General features: G+C 38.6%; 1 protein-coding gene and 1 pseudogene across 2 annotated transcripts in view; one reads left to right on the forward strand and one right to left on the reverse strand.

Moving 5' to 3' along the window:
- The window catches only part of GAREM1 (GRB2 associated regulator of MAPK1 subtype 1), a 193,322-nt gene that overhangs the window by 129,473 nt on the left and 37,159 nt on the right, over positions 1 to 26,690 (reverse strand). The gene's annotated exons all lie outside the window — the stretch shown is intronic.
- LOC109490482 lies at positions 4,361 to 4,770 on the forward strand (annotated as a pseudogene).

A 26,690-nucleotide genomic window follows, 5' to 3' on the forward strand; every position in this document is an offset into this window, starting at 1 on the left:
AGCATTTACTGTCAGCTTTTTTGCATTTTGTAGTAACTATAAATTATCCTGTGTTATTTAACATTTTATGCATATACATTATGTTTCTCCAATTAGACTGTGACATTCTTGGGTGCCAGGGACTTTTCTTCTTACCAGACCAGGGTAATACACCCAGCTGGTATCAATAAGGTGTCACTGATGATTATTTGACATGGTCATTTTTCATTCTTGAGTCTTGTGCTCCAATTGATACATTGACTTACCAGATGAAATTAAAGGTTTTTTTCCTTTTTTTTTTTTTTTGGTCTTCTATTTTGCAATGAAGAATAGGGGCAATTCTATTTTCTCAAACCTCTTTTTGTATTTAAACCTTTTTAAAAAACCAGGCTATTATTTCAAGCTAATAGGAAGCTCTTCATCAAGAATGGCTGCTGACTTGTAGCAGTTTTGTTATGATTCACCTTCAACTAGAAGGTGGCAGAAATTACTAGATGTTGCCCAATATCTTACTCGCTCCTTGTCCTCGATCACAGTCCCCTTGTGTTAGCTGAGCACACGGCTGCCCAGAATACAGAGCACTGTTCCCACCTTCACTATTCCTTCCCTCAAGTGGGTATCACAGTGTAAGTAAGTTATGGCCAACAGGATATAGTAGAAATCCTATGTGTCACTTCCAAGATTAACTTTTTATTTTTTTATTTTTTATTTTTTTTAAAGATTTTATTTATTCATTTGAGAGAGAGAGAGACAGCCAGCGAGAGAGGGAACACAAGCAGGGGGAGTGGGAGAGGAAGAAGCAGGCTTCCAGAGGAGGAGCCTGATGTGGGGCTTGATCCCAGGACCCCGGGATCATGCCCTGAGGCAAAGGCAGACGTTTAATGCCTGAGCCACCCAGGCATCCCCAAGACTTACTTTTTAAAAACATCTTTCATATACCAGAAAATTCACTGATTGAAATGTACAATTCAATAGTGTTAGTATAGTCACAGAGTTGTGCAAACACTACAGTCTCATTATGGAACATTTCTATCACCCCAAAGAAACCTCATACCCATTAACAGTCCTCACCCTGCTTCTCACCCCAGCCGGAGGGAACCTCTAACCTATTCTCTGTATTGATAAATTTGCCCATTCTGGACACTTCATATAAATGGATTATAAAATATGTGACCTTTTGTGTCTAGCTTCTTAGCATAATGTGTTCAAGGTTCATCTATGTTGTAGTGTGGATCAGCACTTCATTCCTTTTTGGCCAAATAATATTTGAGTGTACGAATATACCATGTTTTATTTACCCATTCATCAGAGGATGGACATTTGGACTGTTTCCAGTTTTAGGAGCTCTAGCATGCTGCTGATATGGACCTGTATGTACAAGTTTTTCTGTGGACATATGTCTTCATTTCTCTTAGAAATATACCGAGGAGTGGACCTGTTAGGTCACATGGTAACTCTACATTAACTTTTTGAGAACTCCCAGACTGTTTCCACATTGGCTGCACCATTTTACATTCCCACCAGCAATGAACAAGGGTTCTAATTTTTCCACATCCTCTCCAACACTTGTTATTATCCATCTTTTTAATTATAGTTATCTTAATGGGTGTGAAGTGTGCCTTACTGTGGTTTTGATTTGTATTTACCAAAAGATGAGTGATGTTGAGCCTCTTTTCATGTGCTTACTGGCCATTCCTATACCTTCTTTGGAGCAATGTTTATTCAGATCCTTTGCCCAGTTAAATTTGGTTGTCTTTATTGTTGAGTTGTAAGAGTTTTCTGTAGATTTTGAATCACAAGTTCCTTATCAGGTATATGATTTGCAAACATTTTCTCTCATTACAGGGACTGTCCTTTCACTTTCTTGATAGTGTCCTTTGAGCCACAAAATTTTTAACTTTTGAAGTCTAATTTGTTTTTTCGTCATTTGTGTTTTTGGTGTTATATGTGAAAATTGTTGTCTAACCAGTGTCACGAAGATTTATGTCTACATTTTACAGTTTTTAGTTCTTACATTTAGGTTTGTGACCCATTTTGAGTTAATTTTTGTGCATGCTGTGAGTAGGGGTCCAGCTTCATTCCTTTCATGTGGATATCCAGTTGTCTGAGCACCAGTTGAACTGTCTTGCCTCTTTATCAAAAATCAATTGACCATAAGTTGTAAGGGTTTATTTCATCTTAAATATGGATATTTCTATTCTTATGCCAGTACCACAAATGTCTTAATTACTGTAGCTTTGAAATAAGTTTTGAAATTGGGAATGTGAGTCTTCCAATTTTGTTCTTCAAGACTGTTATGGTTTTTCTGGGTCCCCTGCATTTCCATACGAGCTCTATGGATCAGCTTGTCAATTTCTGTCCCCCAAAAAGCAAGCCAGGATATCTCAATACTGACTGTGTTCAACCTATATGTCAATTTGGGGAGGACTGTCATCTTAACAATATTAACTCTTCTGATCTATGAACATGAAATGTCTTTGCATTTATTTAGATCTTTACTTCAATGAGGTTTTGTGGTTTTCAGTGTGCAAGGCTTGCACTTCTTTTGTTAAATTTATTCCTAAACATTTTATTCCTTTTGATGGTATTACAAATGGAACTGTTTTTAAATTTCATTTTTGGAATGTTCATTGCTAGCGTAGAGAAGCATAACAGATTTCTGTATATTGATCTTTAATAACCTGAAATTTTACTGAACTTGTTCATTAGTTTAATGATTTTGGGTTTTGTTTTTTGTTTTTCGTTTTTTTTGTAGATTCCTTAGGGTTTTCTATATACAAGTTCATGTCATCTGCAAATAGAAATAGTTTTACTACCCCTCCAGTCTGGATGCCATATTTGTTTGTGTTTATTTGTTTTTCTTGCCCTAATGCCCCTGGTAGAGTCCCAGCACAACGGTGAACACAAGTGGCAACAAAGATGTATGTTTGGAGAGGATGCGCCCTTCTTTTCCATCTTTATTCTTCCTGATAGATGGAATGTGGATGTGACTATTGGAACTGGAATGGCAGTGACCATCTTGGACTTTGAGACTTTGAGGCGAACTTAGGACCAGAACTGAGTCCATGACATAGCAACAACTGAAAAGAAACCTGGTCTCTGCCACCTTGGGCAACATGCCAACCTGCGGTCTTTGTTTTTGGGTCTCTGTGACTTCAAGCCAAACTCAAGGCTAACGTGATACAGGAATATTAGAATAAAGTAAGAATTGTGGTGCCTGCATTATTCAATCAAAATATATGAACTAGGTTCAAAAAAGAAAAGAATTTTTGATTTTTTTAAAAAAACCAATAGTATTAAAGGTGCCTATGTAAGGAAGTACTGTCTAAGACTGGCTCCTGGTTTTAAAATTTGAACAAGGTCTGGTTTCTATTTTTTTTTTTTTTTACTTCAAAATAATGCCACAGAATTTAGAGGAATAGCATTCCTCAATATTATGCTTCTGATAATTTCTTTCAAGCTTCCAAACTAGTCTGTGATTGTAGAGGCTATATTACCAACCCAAGTTTACTTCGTAAAGACCAGAATATTACTCAAAAGTCACTAAAAACATTATCACACATTTAACAGAACTCTTCATTTGTATCTAATTACAGATAGGAGCTACATGTTGGCTCACATTCGGATGGTTAAATTAACATATATGATGAGCTCTGGCTCTGAATTATTTAAGAAACCAAATCAGGCTCATGGTTCTAGATGGGGTGACATCAAGTATCCCTAATGCAGAGAGAAAAATAATGTTTTTAGATTAATGGCCAAAGAACATTATGAGGAATACAGATGAAACAACTTTCCTAGAATTTACTATCAGTAGGAGAATTAATGTCAGCATTAAGTACCTCAGTGATATCACGTGGAAGGTACCATGGAAAGGTCATCACTCCACAGCCTGCCAGTTATGCATCCATTTGACCATTACTAAGAATAAAGATCCAGGAACTAACTCTCAACTCTTCGCCTTGCATCTCACTTTGGCTATGAACTACAGCACAGAAACTCTACTATCCATGCTTCGTAGCTTCCTGTATTCTGCAAATGTGTAAGAATGTAAAAGAAAGCAACTTAATTCTTTGAAGCAGAATCTATAATAATATACCAACTCAATCAGGGAGGTTTTCTTTCCTTTGAAGCCTCCAGGATATTTTTATTTTTGGAAAATATTCTGATTAAGTTAAAACAAATATGTTCTGTCATAGCACGTTGACTAAACTAAAACTGGTCTCCAGTTCCTTTACTGACTGAAAGTATCAAAAGTTGAGAAAGATGAGACAAATGCCAAGGAAGTCCTTAAATCCCCATAGCAGCTCTTTCCTCTCTCGCTCCGGGCCATCCTGGCAGCTGCTCTCGGTTGGCACCATCCTGAACCGAAGGCAGGAAGATGGTGGCCACAAGGAAGAGGAAAAATTCGCTGGAGTCGATCAACTCTAGGCTCCAGCATGTTATGAAAAGTGGAAAGTACGTGCTGGGATAGAAGCAGGCTCTGAAAATGATCAGACATGGCAAAGTGAAAACTGGTCATCCTCGCCAACAACTAACGGAGCAGCCTTTAGGAAATCTGAAATACAATACTACACCATGTTGGCCAAAACTGATGGCCATCACTACAGTGGCAATAATACTGAATTGGGCGCAGCATAGGGGAAATAATACAGAGTATGCACACCGGCTACCATTGATCCAGGTGATTCTGTTACCAGGAGAAACATGCCAGAACAGACTGGTGAGAAGAAAATCACACAAAATGTTCCTTTAATAAAACAGGCCAGAGATTGTTTTAAAAATAAATGAATAAACAAATCCCCATAGCACCTATCTTCACCTGAGTGCTATGCATGGAACAACTAGGAATCTTCTTGTCTCCCCAACTAGATCATGTTTGCATATCAGAGGACTGCTGGGCATAGACCAGGTGTATAATAAATGCTTTATGAATGAACAACCTTGGGGAGAAATTGGTGAGCATTCACATCAAATACATCTAAGTAAAAATCAAGCACTCAGAACTTAGTTAACATTTAAACACTTCAAGGAGAGAGTATTTAGAAAAGGCTATTTTTTCTGTATCTCCTATTGATCTCTTCCTACCCTAAGCAAACATCCAGAAATCCACACTGTCTAAGATCCCTTCTTTAGATGAATACTCTATTCAAAGGCCCAAAGACTGTAGTCTTGGGTTCTAAGCATGTGAAAGAATTGTACTTTTACATTTTATGGTGTACTGTGAAATTCCAACAAGAAGAAAAGGAACTAGAGTTCAGTTTAGATGAAATACTAAGTGGTAATGTCGTCAAAGAACTTCACAGTGAAATCTAAGCAAAAAGGAATGCATGAAACAAAAGAGAAAGATGTTTAAAATGAGAGAGAGGGAGAGATTAGGGATATATTATTACCTCTTTTCAAATGAACCCCTGGACAAAAGACTCCTTTGTCAACAGACTGACCAGGAATAACAGATCCCTGCTGTATGAAACAGAAGTATGCCTACTTAAGTCAAATCTGAAATGTTATGCTCTGAAACAGTGAACTGAACCTAACATTTAAAAGATAAGAATACTATGTCAAGTGATTTTTGGAAAAACAGGTAAGCAATTGCAGTATCAGTATTTCTACAAACATTTAAAATGTACGAAATCTAGCATGGTACCTGGCGAATACCACGGAATCACATTTCTGGCAGGTGAGGAAGGGGACTCAGATTTACATCGGAAAGCTGACACAGGAAAATCACTCTTTGGCAATCCATAAAGGATTAGACATTCCTCTCTCAACGAGTCTGACACATCCAGTGTGTCCTCTGGTCTTGGGCAGTGAGCGTAAGATGATGGATTTGGTTGGTGTGAGGTATGCAGTTATCACATGTGAGGAGATATGCACACGAAATAAGGCCCTCAGAGACCGGGAGTGACTCAGAACCAGAGAAGCAGGCAGGCCTTGTCTCAGGCTCTTCCCAGACATCAAGCTACCTGAGAGAGGGCAAAGGGCAAATCACCAGGCACATTTCTAGGCTGTCCCCACCCCCACCCCCACGCTCTCTGTTTCCACTTCTTTAAATGAATATATAATAACTCTATAAGTTAGGTGGGAGGCAGTGTGAAATCTCAGAAAAAACCTACCGTTTGGAGCCAGATTTAGGTAATTGTGGTTCTAATATTTATTAACTGTATGACCGCGAGCGAATTACTTAATTTCTTTGAGCCGGGATGTTCTCACATTTACAATGATAATAATAACACTGTAAGTAAGTTGAAATGATTGAATGAGAATAAATACAAAGAACTCAGGATAGTAGTATCCTCTAGATAGAAGGTTCATGAAAAATAGGGCTTCGGTTTTATTTTCTCCTTCAATAAGTGTCTTCTCCCTTATTAGCCTGACTCAGGCACATAATACAGGTTTTTTGGTCCAATGAGAAAATACTCTATAACGTGCAATGATTTGCACTTTACGCTTCACTTCTACTTCAATAAAATAAAGGGGTGATGTTCACCAGGTATAAACATTATGTTAAAGCCAACAATTTTAGTTCAAGAGGATAAACTGAGCCACAGGTCGACTTATGGGATCTTCATTGTCATTTTTAGTTTCAAACTTGATCTAGATCCCCTTGGACTTTATTAGGTGACAAAACAAACATAAAATACTAAAGAATCAAATTTAAAAATGATTCACTGTTGGGGTGCCTGGGTGGCTCTGTCGTTAAGCGTCTGCCTTTGGCTCAGGGCGTGATCCCAGCGTTCTGGGATCGAGCCCCACATCAGGCTTCTCCAATGGGAGCCTGCTTCTTCCTCTCCCACTCCCCCTGCTTGTGTTCCCTCTCTCACTGGCTGTCTCTATCTCTGTCAAATAAATAAATAAAATATTTAAAAAAATGATTCACTGCCATCGAAGTCACAACCCAGAAGATATATTCTTAAGAAAAATATTTGAATTGTGCATTTGACCATTTTTAGATTTTCTCATACTATGTAGATTTCCAAAAATCCTGCATTAGCCTTAAAAACCAAACAAGCTTTTGAAAAAAAGAAACAAAGACTCACACATATGTCACTGCTGAAAACCTCATGTTTCTAGTACCAACACACAAAAAGAGTAAATTTTAATATTCTCTGTACACGTAAAAGACGGTTAGTAAGAAAAATGCAAAACCAAATAACACCTGAGTTCTTAATTTTTCCAGGTAGGCTGCCCTGAAGGCAAAAGAGCCAGACAACACTTTGCCTCTATAACTTCAAAATACATACAATAAAAAAATACTTCAGTATGAAAGAACATTATATACTAAAATACTAGAAATAAAGACCTAAGAAAAATCAGATCACTAAATTTTATAGACAGGTCTATAGAGATGCAGTAGGCCTAAAAGAAATGCAAAGATGTGTGATAAGTAAGGTGCAACTTCTCAAAATAGAACTGGAAAACAAAATAAAAAACCATCTGTTCTTTCCAAAAATCTAAAAAAACCCAAAACCCAAAACACCAGTAGTTTATAGATACTGACCGGAAGACATCATGATCAATTAAATTGGTACTGTGGTTACTTATATCCCCCTAACTAACTATATTGCTTACAGATAAATTATTAATACAATTTTCCAAGGCAAAATGTAACAAAGAAAACCACCCTGACATTGAATCCTCTGTATACAGGGCCACCTCCTGAATGCATAATCTGAGACATGGAATATTAATTGCCTTGAGCAGAGGCAAGACATAGTTGCAAGAGTTCTCAAGTGTATTATGCATACATACATTTTTTTAAAATAAAAAGTCTATTTTAGTGGACCAAAATTACATTGGCAATTATAGATAAAAGCTCTATATTTGCAAAGGTTAAATTAGGTTAAATTTAAATGACATTTTAAAAGTTTTCACATACATTGACAAATAAAGGCTAGCACAGCCAGCCTCAATAAATGTGGGGGGGGGTCCCCTGACCAGGGTCCGATAGTGAGTCATTATGTGAACGTAACCAAATGACTCGAAGTACTCTAAGCTTACCCAGATAAATTGATAATTAGAATCTATTTAAGCGTATATAAAGATATTAGATTTTTCTCAGACAAGGGCAAACCTAATTAAAGAAGTTTACCTGAACAATGTGCATACATTAAAAACAAATATAAAAAGCTTACTACTCCATCCTCTTCTCCCTTCCAGATCTAAGAAATAAAGAAATCATTTTACAAATTATTCAGTGGACCATCCTGTATCCAGGATGTTATTTCATTACTTAATAAAAAGAGAGAATATTTCCTTCCATTTCAATATGCTTTTTTCTAGATCCAAGAGAAATACTAGGTAGAGGGTCCAAATAAAACCAAGGAGACAGGTGACCGGGTGGCTCAGTTGGTTAAGTGTCTGCCTTTGGCTCAATTCATGATCCCAGCGTCCTGGGATCCAGCCCCACTTCAGTTTCCCTGCTCAGTGGGGAGCCTGCCTCTCCCTCTGCTCCCCTTCTCCTGCTCCCTCTCTCCCTCACTCTCTCCCTCTATCTCAAATAAATAAATAAAATCTAAAAAAAAAAAAAAACCCACAGAAAACAAAAAAACCCCAAGGAGATGAAAATAGAACAATCTTGCACACAAAATGTCCTCTTTTTTCCCTGAAGTGAGACAGTCACATTGAGATACTTTCTTCTTGGCATGCTTACAGATTTCACTAGTGGGACTTCAAGGTCCACAATCCCTCAACTGTTCCTTGTTGCTGGGTGCTCTGAACACCTACCAGCACATCCCGCACATCTCTTCCTGTTCTCAGTCCCCATCCTACCTCTGCTATGGGATAGCCACATACCATTGTTCTGCTTGTTTTCTACCTGTGAAATGGGAACAGCAGACCCAGTCCAATGGATAACATGAGAAACATCTACAGTATGATATAACATCACCAAGAATTAAATCATGAAAGTGATAAAGGAACTGAAACTAAGCATGACACTTTAACAATATTAACATGGAGAAATTAAGGCCTTCCCTACCTCCCCCCACAGGATGAAACCTATACCAAGAATCATAATAAGATAAAACCAGTAAGACTGCGCTCACTGTTTTATTTTATTTAAGATTTATTTACTTATTTTAGAGAGAGAGTGAGTGCACGTGTGCATGGGGGGAGGAGGGGCAGTGGGAGAAGGAGAGAAGCAGACTTCCTGCTGAGTGTGGACCGCCCCCCCCACCCCCGTCAATGTGGGGCTTGATCCCACAACTCTGAGATCATGATCTAAACCGAAACCAAGAGTCAGATGCTTAACCAACTGTGCCACCCAGGTGCCCCTAGACTCAGGGTGTTAAATAGGAGGAGAAAAGAAATTGGAATCTCCTTGGTTCAATGCAATAGTGGCTATTAGGGCAACAAATGGAAAACATACCACTGCAAGCTTGAGAGATGCTAACACTGCAACTCTGAAGACCAATGATCAGCATTAGTAGAGAGAAACGGAGCAAGGGACAGTGTATTAGTTTTCTATTGCTATATAACAAATTACTACAAACTTAGCAGCTTAAAAATAGTGCAGAAATCTGGCACGCATGGCTGAGTCCTCTGTTCAGGCTGAAATCAAGCTGTTGGCTGTCCAGGTTCTCATCTAGAGTTCGCGGTCTTCATCTAAGCTCACTCATGTTGTTGGTAGAATTCAGTTGCAGTGGTAAAACTGAAGTCGTTTTCTTGCTGGCTGTTGACTGGAGACTGACCTCAATTCCTAAAGGGCGCATGCAGTCCTTGCCTGGTGGCCCACTGCTTTCTGAGCAATGGAGTACCTGTCTCACCTTGAATCCCTCTCCTGCTTTGAATATCTTTTTTTTTTTTAAAGATTTTTTTTATTTATTTATTAGAGATAGAGACAGCCAGCGAGAGAGGGAACACAAGCAGGGGGAGTGGGAGAGGAAGAAGCAGGCTCATAGTGGAGGAGCCTGACGTGGGGCTCGATCCCACAACGCCGGGATCACGCCCTGAGCTGAAGGCAGACGCTTAACCGCTGTGCCACCCAGGCGCCCCCTGCTTTGAATATCTTTGACCTCGCTCCTGTAACTGGCCAGAGAAAACTGTTTTGAAGGGCTTGTCTGATTAGGTTGGGTTCACCAAGGGTAATCTCTCTATCTTGAAGTTAACTGATTGGGGACCTTAATTACATCTGCAATTTGCCCCGTGCCATGTAATATGACATAGTCTGGTATAACACCAGGGCATGGAGATCAAGGGGCCATCTTAGAATCCTGTCTACCACAGAAGGTAAGACACAAAAGAAGCCAGTTATTCCAGTAGAGAGCAGATACAGAATTCAAGTCAAGAGTATCATGGGTAGACTTTGTGTTTAAACAGTAACTTCCAAAGAGATTTTTGTGGCTAAAAGCAATCAAAATCAACTTATACTTTGAGATATTAGGATATGAAAGCAGTCATTACCTTGACCAAGGTGAGTGGAAGGGCCAAAGAGGAGTGTGATTCTGCTTTATATTTAACATCTCAAGGCCGAAAGAATATAGTTCACTTAGACTTGAGGTAAGTAGAAACTTACAATCAGATAAATTTCATTGAAAAATGAATGTAGCAAAAACTTATTAGTCTATACTTAAGAATAGAATTTTAAGTAATTTCCAACAATTTCACCAGGATTTTTAAAGTTAACTGAATATAATTGTCAGAGCTTTAAATTGTTTCCAAATTATTACTGTATATACGAGGCTTAGGTCTCAATACTTCTTTGCTATGTTCCTTTAATTGTATTTTTAAACCCTAGATTAGAGGGGGAAAGAAGAGAGGGAGTTCTTTTTTTCTGAAAAGGAAGTGCTTGCCACTGACATGAGAGGAGACATGTACTGCTGTTTAAACTCCCAGGCTCTCTGCCTCCTGGGATGATGCATCCTACCACCAGTGGGCCCTGGCCCCTGCTCACTCCTCTGCTCTTTGGATTCCATGTTCCTGATCCCGTCACCTTGGCTGGGATTAAACCCCCAAACTCACTCATCCATTCAAAGGACTAGCGGGAAGCCACACACTCGTGGAAAAAGGTTTGCAAAGAACATTTTTATTTTAATTGTAAAGATGGAATCCAAAGCTGGATGCAAGAGAGCTGCTAGATTTTAATCAGCCTGGTTTCATAAACATGAATGTTATGTGCTGTGGAGCTGTCTTCATTACAGAAAATCTGGCAGCCCTGGGGTTCCTTAAACTCTTCCCACTCATGCTGACGCAAGAGTTCCCTCCGCAGCATTTCTGCTGCATGTGACTATGCAGAGATAAAGGAAGGGCATGAAGTTCTACCCAGTCCTTCAGAGAGAGGGCGAGTATGACTAGTTTGTCCTGATACCAACTGTACTTAGAGTTCCACATCACCGTCAGGCACAGACCCATGCTGAGCTCCAGGTCCAGATACCGACCCTTGAACATGGGTTTGAACTGTGCAGGTCCCACGTATGGGGATTCTTTACAGTACTGTATATGTATTTTCCCTAGGATTTTCTTAATAACATTTGCTTTTCTTTAGGTTACTTTATTACCAAGGATCAATCATCAATGACTCTTCTCTCCTCGTCACCTACATCTAACTCCTCACCACATCGTCGAGATGCTTTTTGATTCAGAGGCAACAGAAAGTGTGGACTCTAGACATAGATAGCCTTAGCTCACATTCCCAAACTGCCACTTACTGGCTGTGTAACTCACCAAGTTATTTAATGTCTCTGTACGTTAGTTCTTTCATCTATAAAATGCAGATAATATACTAGTGCCTACTTCATAGGGCTGTTGTGAGGATTAAATGAGTTAGTAACTATCAAGAACTTACACCAGACATCTGGTTTACTCAGTAAATCTCAGCTAATGCTATTGTCGTCATTACTGGAACTCATCCTCTCTCAGCTCCATCCCCTTCTCTATCTACATCCCTTCTGCTCTTGGTTTAACATACGCTCCCACAGCCCTCAGTAGGAATATTGTGAGAGTCTCTGTCAAGATTCTGAGCCCTCTCATCTAGCTTCCATTCTGCTGCCATGAGAGTCTTCCAAAAGCAAATCTGCTGTCATTATTACTCTGCGTGAAAACCTTCAGTGGTTCCTCACTGCTTAGAGAAAAAAAAACCAAACTCCATGGGATATAGTACGAAATCCTTCCTGAGCTTCCACAGCAATTACACTGGGAGACTCTGTGGTCTGGAAGGGCCACAGAAGGGCCTACAGATGAAGAACAGCACAACCCCGTGTGCCGTCTATCTTGGGTCTCCATGGTTTTTCCTCACACTTCTCTTGTTGCCTAGAATGCCCTTCCCCCACAATGTGCAAACCAGAAATTTCAGACTCTAACATTGCCTCCTCTGCAATCCACTTCTTCTCACTTTCTTTTTTTTTTTATTTTAATGATTTTTTATTATATTATGTTAGTCACCATACAGTACATCTTCTCACTTTCTTAAAACGTCTCCTTAGTGCCTAGGATAGTCTCAAGTCCATACAAGACTTGCCCCAAGCTTGCTAAGATTACCTCTCCAGCGTGTCATCCTCCTCTAACATGTGACACAAACAGAACCACCAGAGATTCTCTGCAGAAGTCTCCTTAAGGCTTCTCCTTAAGGCTTCTCCATGCCTCCTTTTACCTAAAACGGGTCTACGATCCTTTCTGGTAAGACCCCTTTCTTGGAGAAGTCTTGGCTGGTGCATCTCTTCTATTTCCCACTCCACAGATGCTGCTGTTTCTTTTACTCTCTTGGCACTCAGTACACATCTTTCCTAGGGTCCTTCTTTTTTTAAAAAAAAATATTTTATTTATTTATTTTGAGAGAGAGAGAGAGAGAGAGAGAGAGAGAGAGAACGCACAAACGGGGGGAGGGGCAAAGGGAGAAGCAAACTCTCTGCTGAGCAGGGAGCCCAATGTAGGGCTCGATCCCAGGACCTGTGGATCATGACCTGAGCTGAAGGCAGACGCTTAATCGACTGAGCCACCCAGGTGCCCCAGGATCCTTCTAATTACACTGACATTTCATTTTTGTGTGTCTGCCTTCCTACTAAGCTGGGAGCTCAAGGTCTTGGCAACCCAAGTACTTAATACTGCTGCCCAATTTACATTCGCTGAATGAACCCCTGTGTAACTGGCATTCTGTTGTCATTTTCCACTCTTCAAATTCAGGGTGAGTGCTCTCACCATGTGACACTATTACTTACAGAACAGAACTTGATATACTTAAAGTCTTCTCAGAGTCACCACAAAGGGATTCTGTTGCTACATTACCCAAAATTCAAAGTTCATCAATTCCTGGCATAGACTGTTTGGAGAAACGTAATGCAAAAATGTAGGCTAATCACGTGAGGCAAACAAATTTTTTAAAACAACAATTCTGAATGGAAAAGTAATAATTAAATTTGGAATCAGAATTTTAGAACTAGAAAAGAGTCTGGAGAACCTAATGGCCAACTGCTTTTACTTTCTAATTGAGGAAATGTACACAAGGTCCCCAGTCAGTTGATGGAGACTAGCAGCCCACTTGGTCTTCAACCACGCTACCCCATTATGCCCAATGTAAAGGAAAACCACACTGCCTATTTCACAAATGTAGATTTCACACAAGCAGGTATGTAATTCAGCTACACTGTATCTCACCCAGGCGCCCCTGTATCTCAGTGTAGTTTTAAAGCAAAGCCAGCTTAGATGAACTCTGTGAAACAACAAAGACAGAGAACTGGTCTTGAAGTCTGAAAACAGAGTCTGAATCCTGGCACACTAGCTGTGTGATCCTATTTAACGCACAATAACCTTGAAGGTGGTTTTCATACTGAAATGCAAAGAATGGTTCCGGTTTAATAAATTGTTGTGAGGATGAAATGAGAACATCAATGAATCATTCTGTGAATCATAAATGCCACACAACTGCCATACATTAATAACATGAAAGGTAAGGTATTAGTTTACACTGCATCTTTTTTTTTTTTTTTAGCATTGAAAACTCATCACTACTTAATGACTGTTTATTCTTATACCTTAGATCCTTCTCTCCCTCGCTCTCTCTCTTTTTTTTTACCCTGACACTAGCTCCTAAGGTAGGAAAAGAAAGGAAAAGCAGGTATTACCTGAATATGCAAAAATTCAGGTTTTTCCCTAGGCTCTACTGCCAGTGACAAAATGTAAGTGTCTGTTTAAAATAAGGTCACAAGTGGGGCACCTGGGTGGCTCAGGAGGTTGAGCACTTGACTTTGGCTCAGGTTATGATCTCGGGGTCCTAGGATTGGGCCCTGAGACAGGCTCCATGCTCAGCGGGGAGTCTGCTTGTCCTTCTGCCCCTTCCCCTGTGCATGTGCATACCTTCTCTCCCTCTCTCTCTCTCTCCTTAATAAATAAAATCTTTAAAAAAATAATAAAGTAAGGTCACAAGTATATAATCAGCCTAAACTGTGTAACACAAATTGCTATTTATCCATATATTCATACAAACTATAGGTCTCACACAAGCTTGGTGTCAGTGAAGACCAGATAGACTCTTCAAGGCTTCAATGCAAGGGGCACTGGGGAAGGAATCATCTAATCCCTATCTTTTCTCTTTTTTTTTTTTACAGAATTTTTTTAAGACTTTATTTATTTATTTGAGAGACAGAGAGAGACAGAGAGAGAGAGAGCACGAGCAGAGGAGAGGGGGAGAGGGAGAAGCAGACTCCCTGCTGAGCAGGGAGCCTAATTCAGGGCTCGATTCCAGGACGCCGAGATTGACCTGAGCCAAAGGCAGACACTTAACTGACTGAGCCATCCAAGCACTCCTAAACCCAATCTTTAAAGCGTATTTAAGTGAAAAGCCTAACAAGAAAAAAAAAAATCACAAATTATGCTATTTTACATTTCAACACGTTAATGATTTCATAGGTTGTAACTGACTATAGATGTCTATTTATAAGTAGAGCAACATTTGAATGTCCCACAGTAGTACTCTCATATGCTAAAATCTATAATAAATTAAACTTGAGATACTTAGCTTGTGACATTGAAATACAAATAGAAGTACTATAAAAAAATTTTGACAGTTATTTTTCCCCTCCAACATTAAATCTCACTACCTTTATTATATTTGTCTATGCGTAGATATGTAAACCTATAAACAGTATAATTTCCACCTGGGATTCCATTTTTAGGGAAAAAACCATAGTTACTGAAGAATATAAACTAAGAAACTAAGATTATAAACTAAGATAAGATACTAGGATAAGATCAAAGTCAAATTCAAGAAAAGGAAATAACTGTGAGTGTGTCCCATGTTACAAATCAGTACTGCATGAATTTGGTTAATATAAATCAAATTACCAGGGCCTGATACATTTCAAACCAACAAGGCAAAAAATTGGATTCTGAAATAGCATCAACTATATCAAGATGTGGTATATATTTGGAACCAGATAACATCATTTTCTCTCCGTGTACATATTCATATGTAATTGAATAAAATTTTAAAAATAAAGTTTTAAACATTGGCTTTATACTGCTATCAAGTTACATATAAATAGAACTTGTAAACATCAGATGTTTTATCCACTTTCCTTTGTGAAACATCCTTATAACATTCCCTTAATTCAGCATGTTGTCAAATAGTACTTATTAAGCACTATTCTCAGCAAATGAAACAGAACAGTCCCTTGTTCTGTGTTGTAATTTGGCACAGACAACATCCACACAGGCCAGCCTTCCAAAGGGTATATCAGAACTGTTCTAAAGAAAGATCACAACAGTACGGCCCAAGAAAAAGGCACTTAAAATTCTGTACCAATCCCAATTTAGTGTTTGTGATTGAGTGATGTGTCAACCAAATGATCACTGGGCTCCTCCCTCCCACTATTTTTACCCCACTGGGTTGGTATCCGTTAATTAGTTACCACTCACTTACACATTCCACTACAAATGTGCTTAGGAATTTCAAACTATTTTGCTTTTAAACTCTACCAACTCAGCAGCTCCTACCTTTTGAAAAAAGAACCTTTCCCATATTTCGTGATAGGAAACATAGTTACTTAACCAATTTCCTCTATTGTGGCACAAAATTTTATTTGGAGACTTTTCCCATTAACAACTGTGAAAATCTCCCTAAGAAAAGAATTTCTACTTTTAAATGGAATTTTCTTCTGTCAGAGGTGACGGTGATTCCAAGCACGCTGATTAAACATTGTGGGGAAAAATCTGCCTCCGCAGTCTGCTAATTGCTCAGAGCTAAGAGTGTCTTTCAGTGGGTATAAGAATTCATTTTGTGTTCCGTACTGCCTCATAATTTGAAGAAAGAAGGGAGTTGAGGAAGCAAAAGAGAGAGACTAACATCCATGAAAGAACCAAGAAATGAAACAGAATACCACATAAAGTGCTACCTGTGGGGCTGAGATTTTAAATCTATAGATGTTCAGTGAAGGCCTGTAGCCGACCTCACAGGGACACAACACAGCCAGCCGAGGACCCAGGGCTGTCCCGTCAAAGATGTGTAGAACAGCTAGTGTGACCACAGATTTCACGCCTCGCTCTCCCCTCTGCAAGAAGTACTTCTTTTTATCTAACCGAAGTCTCTGTGAACCATTTCCCTTCAGTTCTTAGTGAGAAAGGAACACCGCTCAGCACCCTCCTTCCTCATGACAACCCTTCACATATTTGAAGACAGTTATTAAGTGGCCTCTTGAACTTCTCTTCAAACTAAAGATTCAACTCCTTTACCCCTTCCTCATGGGCCTCATTTTTTTTTTTTTAATAATCCTTTGGTTCCTTGCATTGCTCTTCTCTGGATCCTTTCCAGCTCTCTTTCTTTAATCTAGAGTCCAAAAGAAAAAATAAAATATTCTACTAACGGCCTGGCCAACAAGAGACAAAAGTGGGATTATTTTGCCATTCTTAAAAATTTTTTTTTAAAAAAAGTATTCTTTTATTGATATTAAAATGCGAGTCCCAGGGTCTAAGGTAAAATACACACATGACAGCAATTCTCACTTCAACCTATACTTTGTTCTCTCAGCTTCTTTCTTCCACTTCATGTATGTGAGTTTGAGTCTAAATGCATTACCACCAATTTCTTTATTTCATAGGAATTTCTCTTTTAATTCTTAGAGTGTTCACAATTTAATCAATTCAATCAATTCCGTATTACCTGAATAGGCTATGGATGTTGCCACTCACTCCGTCAGTTCACTCCTCAGTCTGTATTACCCTCACTGCCCCAATTTCCCACGACAGCTCCAGAGAGCTCCGAGTTTTGGAGAGCCATATACACCTGCCTCTGTAACACAACCAAGTAGACACCAAATACAGTAGGATGGGAGCTTTTCATTGGTGAAGTTATGTTTTGCAAGAAACACACCATTTACCAAAAAATTAATAGTAATTATCATGTTGTGACCAATGATTATTTCTAGGAACTGTGTTAAATAGCTCTAGAAGCTCTTTTCTCCGAAGAAAACTATAGCTCAAATAGGTGAAATACTTAGCCCAAGGTCACCTTGTTCATAAATGACAGAACTGGAGAAGCAATGGTGCCTGTAGTTGGATGTGGAAATCAAGACATCGGTCTCAACTGGTGACAATGGTGTTATATGTAAGGCAGCTGTGGTGTGGGTGTAACACCACTACCGTCAGAAGAATACACACAAAAGCTGATAGAAGCAACATGCTTACCACCCACAAGCACACATGAAAATCTCTACTCCAAAGGACTGTATTATTATATTCTGTCATGCTGCAAAAATTAAAGTCATGCATATGGAGGTAAGTGATACTCCGCATTTAAATTAAGCATGTAACCTTACAGAAAAACTGGCATTCAACTCAGACAACTAAAATGACTCACAAATATTTCCGATTTTCCTTCCAACCATAAAAAATGTGACCTTTCAAAAATGCCACATCATTTACTGATACATTAACGCTATATTTCCTAAATTTGAAAATTAAATTTCTTAGGTCTTAAAAAAAAATCCAACACACAACAGCATAGGGAAAGAGAAGGAAAGGAATTCAGTACAATTTAAGGAAAATTATATGGAAGAATGGGACTATATATGGAGGAGAAGTGTATTATAGAGAACTCTAAAAATGGTGATGGATTCTGTAAGAGGAAATCATCCCTTTAAAACATATAATACCACTTGGGGCGCCAGGATGGCACAGACGGTTGAGCGCCCGACTCTTGGCTTCGGCTTAGGTCATGATCTCAGGGTCGTAGGATCAAGTCCCACATCGAGCTCCGTGCTCAGCACAGAGTCTGGTTAGGATTCTCTCTCTCTCACCCTCTGCCCCTAGCCCCTGCACGCACTCTCTATCTCTCTACCTCGCAAGTAAATAGATAAATAATAAAAAATCTAATACCATTAGAAATGCAGTGATCTTTGAGATATAGAGCAGTCACCAGGAGGAAAACTGTTACAATAGTATGACAGCCTGTGAATGAAAATGGTTGAAAAACTTATCATATTTGCAAGTTTGATAAATTTTGTAACATTCCTAAAGGCCACACACCATTAGAGGCTTTAATTATAATAAGCTGGCAAACTTAAACATGGTTTTGTAAGAGATCACGTTGGGGGGTTGTCTGTTTAACCTATCACCATTAAACGTCACTCTTCCTACACAGGGGAAGAACCCCAGATGGCAACATGTGGACTCCATGCCCAACTTCCTAGATGGAGCTGATTGGTTCAAGGGTAGACACATCACCCAAGATGAGCCAATGAGACCATTTTCCATCTTTTCAGTTCAGTCCTTTGCTCTATTCTTGCCCTTGGATCCCACGAGACTTTTGTATTCTTTTCTGATCAAGCAGCTTGAATTTGTTTTTATCATTTGCAAAGCCTGGCAAAAGTTTCCATTTTCAAAAGCATTTATATGATGAATTTTGTCTCTTGGGGTACTGCCCTTCCCCTGCCCCCTCCCCTGAAAAAAAAATTCTCAAAAAATGAAGACTGCAATGATCACTTCCTTTTATTAGAGGGGAAAAAATGGCAAGGTCAAGTTTGGGGATTTCGAATCCAGTGCCCATATTACCACTTATGATCTCCATGAAAGAATAAAGAGAAACACTCCAGTTCAAATTTGTATTCACCATTAAGCTTTATGTACATCAGTAACAATCAAGTTAATTAAAACTCTATATCATTCTACACTAGCTATTAGAAATTTACTCCTCTCGGACCTCCCCAGTAATATTCTAAATCATTTCGTGACTTTGACACCAATGACCTACCACCTAGGATTGTTTCTACCATGAGAATCGTCATGTACATAAGAACTTCAGCATTCTGGTTAATAACGTTCACCACCCCCCAGAATCACTGCTAGCAGCACTCAATAACCAAGTCTAAGCCTTTCTTCCCAAGAAAACAAATCTTTTCATCAAAGGGAGCTGTAGTCACCTCAAAGCGAGAGGCTGCTTGCCATTCTGAATTCTGGTCCTGCCATGATATGTTTGAACCTCACAGCACGGCACTGTCCAATTCTAAAAGTGATTTCAAGCTGTAAAGATAGGATGTTGAGAGAAGCCAGAGAGCGCTTCAGCTCGCCAGCTGTGTTTCCGGTCTGGGTTCTTGATAACATTTTAATCTATGCTGATAAAGGACACATTACATCTTTAATGAAAAGCACTGATCCAACCAGAGGTCAACTTTAATTCTAAATGAACAGCCTTTTCAGTTCATCTTTTCCTAAAGAAGAACATTCTTTAATTTTTATTGCTGTTGGCCTGGAGTATGCATGTAAAAAAGCAAGGAAAAAAAACAGATAAATATTTGGCCACTTTCTGCACATAAGGATTGGTTAACATATTCAAAAAAGACCCAGAATCATGGTTTGTCATGGACAAGCCAATAACATCAAACTGAGGAACACAATATAGCAAGAATTTTGTTTCAGACACCATGTCACAGTATATCTTCATCTGAACTCTGAAACACTATGGATGTCATATGAATTTTTAAAAAGCCCGGGCTTCTCCTGTTGGCAAAAACATTATACGTCAAATGTCGTGGCATAATCACCAATCAAGTCCTAGAATACTGTTTACATACCAGTACTACAGTACTGCCATCAGAATGGACAACAGTTGCTGCTGAGGGAGGTCAAAAGTCAGAGGAGGGTGTTAACTGGAAGAAACAATTCAGAGAGAAGTACAACTTTGCATGCCCTCACACTGAGCAAACAGACCAAAGACAGTCATGTTAGAGGGAGCTGGTGTTTCATGGTGTCTTAAAGACATGAAATCCAACCTTTAAAATGTTGTCTTACCAAATGAATCTGACTGTATCACAAATGAATGGTGTACATAAATACACTGAAGGGATAGAGAGAGCTCACCCTAGTAGCTTTGGAGACTGTGTTTCTGAGTTGGTATTATAATGTTAAATTAAAAACAACCTATACACAAATATTGTACTGTAACTGCAAAACTTGTTTCTTATAGGAGTGTAGGTTCAAAAACTCCTCTATTTCTCTCTCTCTCACTCTACACACACACACACACACACACACACACACACACACAGACGGGTTGAACAAGAAAGCAAATATATTGAAAGCAAGTGGGACAGACAGCCTGTCTGGGACTCTCAGAAGAACCACGGCCTTCCTAGATTCTTTCAAGATTCCAGATAAGATAGAGTAAGAAACGCCACTCTGTCTCTCCACTGAATGCAATTACAAACCCTGGACAGAATGCATAGAGCAGGATTCTGAGGACTTTGAAAAACAAGTGATTAACAGGCAGACTGGAGAAGGGGACGAGAACGTGGCATAGCAAAACACCAGAGGCTTCACGAAGACCAATGGTAGAGGCCGTGGGGGCTAGAGCAGCGCAGGTCCCTGAAACTCGGAGGAGGGGAATCCTCACTGACCAAATTAGTGGTGGTCCCAAGACAATGGGCAAATCATGTTGCTTTTTCGTTTCTCCATCTTCTTGCAACATGGCCCTGGACAAAGATGCAATCCTGAGAAGTGCAGGGTAGACAGGAAAAACTAGAGCTTCTTTTTGGCTAGAGAACTGGGAAGAGTACACCAAGGAGCCAGAACGTGGCAGTGGCATGACAGAGAGAAGGGAACTCAAGAGAGCAATCCCATTAGTCGTAAAGAACTGTGGGCTCACCTCCAAGCTGCGCGTGATCTGAATTTCAGCAAACTACCAACGCCTTGAGAAATGAACTACACACTGGCTAAGGGGTGGGGCAAAAGAGGTCAGGTCCAATGATCACAGCAAAGGCAGTGAAAACTGAACTGGCATTGGAACCACAGCCCATAAAAGCAGGTTGAAACCTGTAACCTGAATCTAACCTGTTGAATGCCTGCTAACACAGAGCAAAACAAAACTCACTTTTCTGCTTAAAATTTAAACAAGACCCTGAATTTCACAATAGAACATTTAACATGTCCAGATTAAAACCAAAGTTATTTGGCATACAAAAAAACAGGAAAATGTCAACTTGCAAGGGAGAAGAAAGTGACCTAAATATTAGAATTATGAGATAAAGACTTTAAAGCAGCTGTTAAAACTATAGTTTAAGAAATAACTGTGAACACTCATGAAATAAATAGATAAAAATCCTCTGCCTTTCCCCTCAAAAAATATAAAGGAGCAAATGGAAACCTTAGAACTGAAAAATCCAGTAACTAAAATAAAATATTAACTGATAGTTCTATTGCAGAATGGAGATGACAAAGGAAAAATCCAGTGAGCTTGTAGATAAATCAAAAGAAATTATCTAACAGAAAAGGAAAAAAAGATTGGAAAAAAAAAAAGAACATCTTCTTCATACCCTAGTGTCTAATAATTTGTGGGACAATACCAAAATGTCTCAGAATTTGTGTCATCAGAGTTTCAGAAGAGAGAAGAGCATGGTGCTGAAAAAATGTCCCAATAATGGCTGAAAACTTTAAAAAAACTTGTAGATACAAATTTGCAGATTCCAAAATCTCAGCAAATACCACACAGAATAAGCTCAAAGAAATCCTTGCCCAAACACACACAAACTGCTGAACGCTGAAGACAAAGGCAGACATCCTGAAAGCAGACCATTTATAATGACACACTACTTAAAAAAACAGTGGCTGAAATGATTACTGACTTTTCGTCAGAAATCATGGAGACCAGAAAGAAGTTAGAGCAACATTTTTCTTTCAAGTCCTGAAAGAAAAGAATTGTCATCCAGTGAATTTTACAACATCCAGTGAAAATACTCTTTACAAATAAAGATGAAATGAAACCATTCTCAGAGAAAGAAAAACTAAGAGAAAATTTGTTGCCAGCAGATTTACTCTACAAAAAATGGTAAATAAAGTCCTTCGAACAGAAGGGAAATGGTACCAGAAGGAAACGTGCAACATCGGGAAGGAAGAAGAGCAACAAAAATGGTAAATATCTGGGTAATTATACTATTGTTCTACTCTTAATTTCTATAATATATGTATGATGGTTAAATAATAAAAATTATATCAATGTTTTGAAATTTTCAGTGCATCTGGGCTGCTACTATATGCAATTATTAGAAGGGTAATTAAAAAGCAGAGTGGAAAAAAAAAAAGCAGAGTGAGGAGAGCCTGGGTGGCTCAGTTCGTTAAGCATCTTCAGCTCAGGTCATGATCCCAGAGTCCCGGGATCGAGCCCCATGTCCAGCACTCTGCTTAGCAGGGAGACTGCTTCTTCCTCTCCCTCTGTCTGCCACCCCCCTTGCTTGTGCTCTCTCTGTCAAATAAAATAAATAAAATCTTTAAAAATAAATAAATAAAAAGCAGAGTGAGATGGGGCGTCTGGGTGGCTCAGTTGGTTAAGCATATGACTCCTGATTTCAGCTCAGGTCATGATCTCAGGTTCCTGAGACTGAGCCCGGCCTTGGGCTCCACAATGAAAAGGGAGCATGCTTAAGATTCTCTCTCTCCCACTCTCTCTGCCCCTCGCCCCATGCACGCACACACTCTCTCTCTCTTTCTCTCCCTTAAAAAAATAAAAATTTTTAAAAAATTGGAGTGAGATAAACACAAAGCAATAAGAAGGAAGGAAATACAAACAGAAATTTTTAAAATGTTAAAGAGAGGTAGGAAACGAGAGCAGAAATCAATGGAATTAAAAACAGAAAAATGGGAGGGGGGAATCAATCAAACCTAAAGCTAGTTCTCTGAAAAGATCAATAAAATTGATAAATCTTTAACCAGACTGACTAGAAAAGAGAGACAAAAATGATCAGTAGCAGAAAAGAGGAGGCTATCAATAAGAACTACCAGGCATGAAAAGGAAAAAGCAACACTTAAGAACAATTCTACACATGTAAAATCAACAATTTAGATAAAATGGACTAATTTCTCAAAAATCACAATTTAGATAAAATGGACTAATTTCTCAAAAATCACAAGCTACCAAAACACTGAAAGAAAAAAAATGATAACTTGATTAATCTTCTGTTAAGGAAATTAAATTTGTATTTAGAAAAACCTCTCCAAAAAATAAATCCCAAAGCCTGGATAGCTTCATTGGCAAATTCTACCAAACATTTAATGAAGACATAATACCAATTCTATAATCCCTTTAAGAAAACATAAGAGAAAGCATACTTCCTAACTCATTCTGTGAGGCCAGAATTACCACGATACCAGAAACAGACAAAGATAATACAAGAAAAGAGAATTACACCAATATCCTTCATCAACCTACAATTAAAAATCCTCAATAAAATATTACATTAATAGAAATACACCACTTCCAAGTGGATTTTATGCTGGGAATTCACAACTACTTTAATATTTGAAGTTAACTAATGTAATCAGCACATGAATAGACTGTACAAAAAAACCCACAAAAAACCACCCACACAGGATCATTTCAATTGATACAGAAAAAGCATTTCACAAGATTCAACACTCATTCATGATAAAGACTTCCAGCAAACTAACCTGATAAAGGGCATCTCTAAAGAAAATCCAGAGTTAACATCATACATCATGGTAAAAGAATGAGTGTTCTCCCCTTAAGATCCACTGAGAAGTGAGGACATTCATTTTTCCTACTTTATTTAACATAATATCAAAAATCTTAGCCACTGCAATTAAGGTGAAAAAAGAAATAAGGAAGCATACGATTGTAAAGGAAGAAATAAAATTGCTCCAATTTGCAGAGAACATGAATTTCTACACAGATAAAGAAGCCACAAAATTCTCAGAATAAGAAAGGTTGAAGAATATTAAGTTAACTCACAAAAGTCAATCACATTTCTGTATTGTAGCAAAGGACACTAATGGAAACAGAAATTTTAAAAATATAATATCACTTGCAATAGCTCCCCACCCCCCAAAAAACACTTAAGTATAAATTTAATAACATATGTACAGAATATCTATGTTGGAAACTACAAAACCTTTGAAGGAAATAAAACGATGTAAATAAATGGAGAGACAGCAGGGTTCATAGACTGGAAGACTCATTATGGTAAAAAAATATCAATTCTCCTCAAAATGATTTATAGATTTAATGAAATTATAATCAAAGTCCTGGCAAAAGTTTGCTTGTTTGGGTTTTATTTTATTTTGTTTTTGATAAACATAGATAAGCTGATTCTAATATTTATAGGGAAAGGCAAAGGAACTAGAACAGACAAAACAATTTTGAGTAAAAAAATACATTGGGACTCATACTACCTGACAACAGACTTACTATAAATCAAGACTGTGGTATTGGTGAATGGACAGATACAAAGATGAATGGAACAGAACAGAGAATCCAAAAACAGATCCAAACAGATACGGCCAATTGGTTTTTGATAATGAGAGCCAGTTTCTGATTGTTGGAAAAAGAAGTCACAAATAAGCAAAAAAGGATGGTTAAAATAAACCCTGTGCTAGATATCAACCAGAGGTTATACGTATGGACCCCCCAGATCATATACAGATAGAGATGGACCCCCCAGATCATATACAGATAGAGATGGACCCCCCAGATCATATACAGATAGAGATGTACGTGTGTGCACATTCGTTAGTTTCCATACGAATACTTCCTAACTCTATCTGCTGAGAGGCATGGAGCAGTGGCCCTTCCAGCAGCAATAAACATACCTTCATTAAAAGGAACTAAGCCTCTTTGGTGCAGTGGCTGATTCCCAGGCTGATGCAGAGAAAATAGAAAATGAGCCTAGAACATCTTGTAGGATCAGAAAGTAAGAAAGTGCTTTAAAATTAAAAAAAAAAAAAGAAGGCACACTGAAGGACAGAGAAGTCAACATGAGAACTTCTTGGGGCCAAAGCTGGAACAATCTGGGCAAACAAACTAAAGAGCAATAATACTGGGTTATAACACAAAGGATAAAATACATACCCATGAGTCCATGCCGGAAATAAATTAATTATAATATATAAATGAATAAATATGAGAGAAGACAAATCTTCCTCACAAAAGAATTCCAATTCATAAATGTAGACGTGATGAGGGAAATAGGAAACCACCATTAAACCACCATTGTAACATTGCCACAGGCTAAATATGCAGATTTAAAATTAGCAGGCAGGGGCTCCTGGGTGGCTCAGGTGATTAAATGTCTGCTTTCGGCTGGGGTCACGGCTCCCAGTGCCCTGGGAATCAAGCCCCATGTGGGGCTCCCTGACCAGCATGGAGTCTGCTTCTCCCTCTGCCTCTGCCCCTTCCCCTGCTCCTGCTCTCTCTCTCTCAAATATGTAAATAAAAATAAAAATAATTTTTTATAATTTTTTATAAAAATAATATTTTATAAAAAAAATAAAAATAAAATGAGTGGGCAATGTGGAAAAAAGGGAACCCTCTTGCACTGTTGGTGGAAATGTAAATTGGTGCAACCACTGTGGAAAACAATAAGGAGAGTCCTCAAAAAATTAAAAAAAAAAAAAGTCCTGTAACGCAGTAATTCCACTAATGAATATTTACCCAAACAAAATGAAAACACTAATTTGAAAGATGCAAGCACCCCGATAATCATAGCAGCATTATTTACAGTAGCCATTATATGGAAGCAACCCAAGTATCCATCGATAGTTGAATGGATAAAGAAGGTATGGCATATATATATATATATATATACACACACATATATACACACATACCGTGGACTATTACTCAGCCATAAAACAGAATGAAAGCCTGCCATTTGCTACAACATGGTTGGACCTAAAGGGTATTATGCTAAGTGAAATGTCAGACAGAAAAAGACAAATACTATATGATTTCACTTACATTTGGAATCTAAAAAACAAAACAAATGAATAGACTCTTAAATACAGAGAACCAAACTGTGGTTGCTAAAGGGGGGTGGGTGGGGCATGGGCAAAATAGGTGAAGGGAATAAGAGGTACAAACTTCCAGTTACAAAGTAAGTAAGTCACGGAGATGAGAAGTACTGCATAGGGAATAAAATCAATAATACTTTAATAGTGTTATATGGTGACAGATGGTAAGTATACTTAACCATGGTGAGCATGGAGTAACGCACAGAATTGTTGAATCACTATGTCGTATGCCTGAAACTAACAACACTGTATGTGAACTATACCGCAATTAAAAAACATGAATGGGCAAAAAGAGAAAGAAGATATATGCACAGTCTCAGAGTGTCTGCCCCCCAAATATTTATTCATTATCCAGGGAATAACAGTAACTTTACAAGGGAGAAATCTGCGGGAGACCACCTTACCCAAGTGATCAAGGTTGGCATCACTTGTAATAAGCTATACTGACATCATGGGCCCCTGACACAGCACAATGAGAAGAGAACACCCCC

The sequence above is a fragment of the Ailuropoda melanoleuca genome, chromosome 14 (assembly GCF_002007445.2).
Source record: "Ailuropoda melanoleuca isolate Jingjing chromosome 14, ASM200744v2, whole genome shotgun sequence".
NCBI classification, from domain to species: Eukaryota; Metazoa; Chordata; class Mammalia; order Carnivora; family Ursidae; genus Ailuropoda; species Ailuropoda melanoleuca.